At 41.5% G+C, this 5460-nt stretch overlaps 1 long non-coding RNA gene across 1 annotated transcript; it reads right to left on the bottom strand.

Moving 5' to 3' along the window:
- Positions 1 to 2357: 2357 nt before the first annotated feature.
- LOC122235131 lies at positions 2358 to 4650 on the bottom strand. Its single transcript, XR_006213266.1, has 3 exons — positions 4421 to 4650; positions 3151 to 3267; positions 2358 to 2473 (listed from the first exon to the last, which is right to left on the bottom strand). It is a non-coding gene; the product is annotated as an uncharacterized LOC122235131 (long non-coding RNA).
- Positions 4651 to 5460: the final 810 nt, after the last annotated feature.

The raw sequence follows: 5460 nt of genomic DNA, 5'->3' as shown, positions 1-5460 counted from the left end.
CATCAATGAATGATGATGAGGCATTTTTAAGGGAAAAAAATGAAACCACATCACACATCATGGGCAAAAACCAATTTTAGGTACATTAGGATCTAAATGTGAAAAACAAAACTTTAAACTTTAAGAAAAAAATAGAATAATTTTATGGACTTGATGTTGGAAAGTCTTTTTTAAACAAGACACACACACACACACAAAGATAAAGACAATGATAAGATTTACCATATATAAACAAAAATTTCTGTCCATCAATACTGAAAAAAAAAGCCCCCCAACACTGACAGAAGGTCTTTGCAAAATACACAACCTCATGGATAATTGTCCAGAAAATATAAAGGATTCTTTCAAATCAGTAAGCAAGCAAAAATCAGATAGCTCCATCAAAAAGTTGGCTAAAGTTTCCACACAGGTTAGTCATGCACCAGGAAATGCAATTGACTAACAAATGGGTGAAAAGTTGCTCAAACTCGGTTTTTAAAGAAATGAAAATTAAAGTGACCATGAAATACAATTTCATCATTTTGAAAATAAATGTAAAGTTCCAGAATACAAAGGACTGGCAAGTAAGTGAAGCAGTGGGGAGTCCTACATGCCCCTAGTGCATATTTGGCAATATCTGAGACTTACACATGCAACCAGAGAACTCACACAAGCCCAACCAGTCGTGAAAAATAAAGTCCTTTCCACACTGTTTGGAAGAGTGAAATCCCGGAAACAATGGAAATATCCATCAGTAGAAGAGAAGTAGGCTGGTCGTTCCCATGGCTTGCAGTAACAGAAATATCTAAATATTCATCAACAGGTGAATTATTTACTTGTACTCATACAATATCTGGAGTTCCTTGCATCAGATATAAAAGAAGAAAGTTGGCTTGGAGGCAGTAACAGGTGGAGAATGCCAATACACTGAAAACAGGATGTAGGTGAAAACGGCTGTGGCTCACTCTGGAGAGGTGGTTCGTACATGAGTGTAAGGGTCAAGGAGTATTGAGCCGTTATCAATAAAGCTTGCATTATCTCACACTGAATCTATCCAATTCAGAGTGAACCCTTGCCTCTGTCCCCCCCCCCCCAAAAAAGAAAATGAATGAGACAGAAGTACCTAAATCATCATGGATTGATGTGCAAACCAAATGTTGAACAACAAAAAAAGCTAAGTGCAAATGTATATTTATAACATTACCAGTTATACCGAGTTACTAACCTATGAAACTGCCTGATTATTTTATAAATGTGTATGTAGCTAAAATATAAGGATATGCATAATAAAGGTAAATATTAAGTTCAGGATAGTGATTGGCTTAGGGAAAGGTGGAGGAGGGTAGCAAGTGGGATCAGGGAGATGTACTCAGGAGGGTTCAGCTATACTTGCGAGTGGTACATTCATGGGTGGTTGTTACTTAGATTTCCTTTACTCTTCAAAAATCCCAAATATTTCATCATAAAGCATCAAAAATCTCTTTCTCCTAAGTAGTGGCACAATAGTTTGGTCACTGCCGTAAACAGAGCTGTAGTGAGGAAGGAGGAAACCATGTTTAAAGCTCAGAAGGTGGCAGAAGTGAGAGGAAAGTGCAGCTGCCCTGCACGATGGGTGAGACTGGCCAGACAGTTAGAACATTCTAGAACAGCATCCAAAGTACCAGAAGCCTGACAATGCCTGCTGTCAGTGGAATTCAGCATCAGTAAGTCAGTGTGGCTGAGGCATGTGCCACGGGTTAAAGCCATTTATATAGACACAAGGTCGTGGGTGCTCAAGAAAGATTCTGGACTATCTGCTCCAACTCTGGCTCTGTCTCTTACACTTTCACATTGAATAACCATAATCTAATTATTTGATCTCTCTGTGCCTCTATTTCCTCATGGGTGCAATGGGGCTACACAGACAACACTTAGTGTTCACTTCTGTTGTTGTTAGGATGGTGATAATCATTGACTCTCACCTCAATCCATCCTGCTTCCAAAGGCACCCGAGATCCTATGGCCTTTGCCTTATTAGTATCATTCCCTTCCACTCCGTGTCAAGTCCTCAGTCTCAATTCATGTGCCTTGCTCCAAAACCAGGCTATCAGCCTCATTTCACATTGGAACGCTGTCAGAGGATGATTTTCTGGTGACTACACAATCAGGGCGAGTCTTCATCCTACCGTAGCTGGCCTCCCCTCCCTGTTCCTGCTTATCTTTTTTTTCTTTTTTTAATGTTTATTTATTTTTGAGAGAGAGGGAGAGAGTCAGGGGGAGGGGCAGAGAGAGGGAGACAGAGGATCTGAAGCAGGCTGTGCGCCGTCAGAGAGAGCCTGATGTGGGACTCGAACTCACAAACCACGAGATCATGACCTGAGCTGAAGATGGTGCTTAACCAACTGAGCCACCCTGGTTGCCCCTGTTCTTGAGTGCTGTCCAGAATAAAACGTATTCATCCGACGACTCCATAATCTGTGTCCACATATCCTGTGCTTGGTGCACCGCACAAAATCTGACACAGGGAAAGATAGTAGAAAATGAAAGAAAAGTCTTTGTGTTGTGTTCATACGCTGCTTCACTAGATTGACCTCTCTCTCTCTTTTGTTTGGTACTTCTTCTTTCTAGGCTAGTGCACCTTTCTTGTCTCCATAGTAGGGGTTGACACTAAGAATTGATATCCCTTGTTTCCCTGCTCATCATTTTGATTCAGGAGGTGGAATGTGTATCAGCCATTAATGGCACTTTTTTCATCTCCTTCCATCGACAGTGTACAACCCTTCCTTGATTCTGAGGCAAGCTCATTGCTTGTCCTCGGTTTTTGGTGGTATTGTGGATTCGTGCCTCCTGTTAGTATGCTTTCTTGTACACAAAAAAGAAGTTGTATAAAGTCTTAAAAAAAATGAGTTCATTAGGCTGCATTCTAATCTGGGATTTCCATATTACGGCAGAAGTGATGCTGTGTAGTTCTATACCCAGCCCTTTAAGGTCTAAAAATTTCTGCTGCTTCTTATTTATTTATTTATTTATTTATTTATTTATCTATCTATTTATTTATTTATTTTAGAGAGAGAGAGGGAGAGAAAGAACATGAGCAGGGGAGAGGGGCAGAGGGGGAGAGAGAGAGAGAGAGAGAGAATCCCATGATCCTGGGATCATGACTTGAACCAAAACCAGGAATCAGATGCTCACCAGACTGAGCCACTGAGGTGCCCCTAAAAATTTCTGCTTCTATTCTTCAGGGACCCAGCTGCCATGCTGTGAGGAAGCTCAGGCTATCTTTCTGGAGAGAGAGGCATCCTGAAGAAGCTATGGAGGGAGACAGAAGGAGGGCACAGAAGAAACACAGGTCACCCACAGACTCAAGTTCAGTCCTCATTTATTGTTTTAAACCATTAAGTTTTGGGTGGAGATTTGTTACACAGCTATTGATAACTGAAACACTCAGATAGTTTGTGTTCTTCACTGTGATCTCTTCATTGCATTATGATCTCTTCATTGAGAGACTATGAGATGATAAGAAACTATGTGTATAATTTTAAGAGGACAGGCTTTCACTCATACACCTAATGCTATTTTTATTCTACTTGTATATCTATCAGATTTTAACTCTATTCTGCCTCTAACAGGCTTATTCCCATACCTGAGCTTATTTTTAAACATATAAATCCCCAATTTTCAGTCTGAAATGATTTTGTTTTATGCCTACTTGGATTAGTGTGATCTTTTGGGGAAGATTTCTACTCAGAACAATTATATTGCTTATGATTTCTAGCCATGCAATGTTTTTAGAGGTATATTCAGAGGAGTGTGTTCACGGCATTTATTGGGGATAAAATTGTTAAGATCTAATGATGATCTCTTTAAAATATTTATTTGGTGAAACCTGAGGGTTTGGGGGACCAATATAATGGCAGAATAATTGCTAAGTCACTGTGAAGGCATTGCTCTATTTAACGTGTGCAATTTTGCACAAGCCAGGCGGAACTAATCAAAATACTGAAGGTAGGTTCTTGCTGTCAGCACTCTCCCAACATTTACCTAGCTGTTTACAAGGCCAGAAATATCACTTTATATATTGTGAGTGAATTGGATTTCTTAATAATAAACTGTGGTTGAAATTAAGCAATAATTCCTTCTAAAGAGAACTGTTAGTGATGTTTTCAGCTATCAAGTTCTTATTGCATCTGCCTCCAGTCCATCAGGGGTATGTTTTAAAATATTTTTTTAACATTTTATTTTTGAGAGAGAGAGAGAGATAGAGAGCAGGGGAGGGGCAGAGAGAGAGGGAGACACAGAACCCGAAGCAGGCTCCAGGCTGTGAGCTGTCAGCACAGAGCCCCACGCAGGGTTCGAACTCCCGACCCAGGAGATCCTGACCTAAACTGAAGTCGGACGCTTCACCGACTGAGCCACCCAGGCACCCCCATCAGGGGCATTTTCACCCATTTTTGACACTTACCTGTTTGTCACAACAGAGTCCCTATGTGCATGTGTCAGAGCCTCTGTGTGAGGTGTGGTCTGGCTTCCTGTGACACCCCTTCTCAGTGTCTGCTTTGTCTGACCAGGAGTATCCCCCATATGGGTGCCTGGAGCTGGGGAGAGGTAACCCCACTGCTCTTTGTTGCCTCTCACCCTCTGCGGAGCTTTCTCTCAGATACTCAGTGCTTGTCCTGACCTCCTAAAGGCTTCCATTCAGATTCTCCCTCTCAGTCTGTTCTGTTCTAGAATATTGTTGGCCCTTCCACTCAGATTCCGTTGTCCTTTTTGATTCTCCTTCAGAACTTTGTTCCGTGATGGTGGACAGTACTCTGAGCTCATAACCTCATGCGAGATAACGTGTTAACTAACCAAATGAGTATCCCTGAGGATGGATGGATTTTTTTAGGCCGCTGGAAAAATATTTTTAGACAAAAGTCTACCTTCATTCTCTTAAGCTAAAACCAAATCATTTGTGGTTTCATGAAGTAGAACTACCTTCACGTACAGACGGACTTATCTGGAGCGCTGGGAATTTCATTAGTTCTAAGACTCCGGAACATAGCGGTGATCCCAGAGGGGAGAGAAGAAGCTGAGCAACGGTGAGAAAATCTGTCAAAATCACCTTGCTTTTTCTTCCATATCAGGCAAAGAATCGTCTTCAGAACCAGGGATGTAGGTTCAGGTGTGTAACTACAGAGTAGATTTGCAGTGGTCAGGCCCACATAAGAGCAGAGCCAAGTGGAAGGACGACCGGGGAGACAGAAGAGGCACAGGAGGCCTGGCTCCTGGTGTGGGGGTCACATTGGGTTGCGGTTCAATGGCTACACAGTTCTATTCATGGTAGAGGCAGGGGTCCCATTGTATTAATAATGATTGCCCCACCTCCTCAAGAAAATGAGTTAGTTATTTACACGTGCTTTGTTCACAAAGGTAACAACATGTAATACTTTTTAAAAAGGTTGACCCCCCCAAAATTTGCTGATAAAAGAGGTAGAACTTGAATTATTTGGGAAAGTTACT

The sequence above is a fragment of the Panthera tigris genome, chromosome F2 (genome assembly GCF_018350195.1).
Source record: "Panthera tigris isolate Pti1 chromosome F2, P.tigris_Pti1_mat1.1, whole genome shotgun sequence".
In the NCBI taxonomy this organism is placed as follows: domain Eukaryota; kingdom Metazoa; phylum Chordata; class Mammalia; order Carnivora; family Felidae; genus Panthera; species Panthera tigris.
Note: the sequence above shows the minus strand (reverse complement) of the source record. Positions and strands in the feature narration are given on the sequence as shown.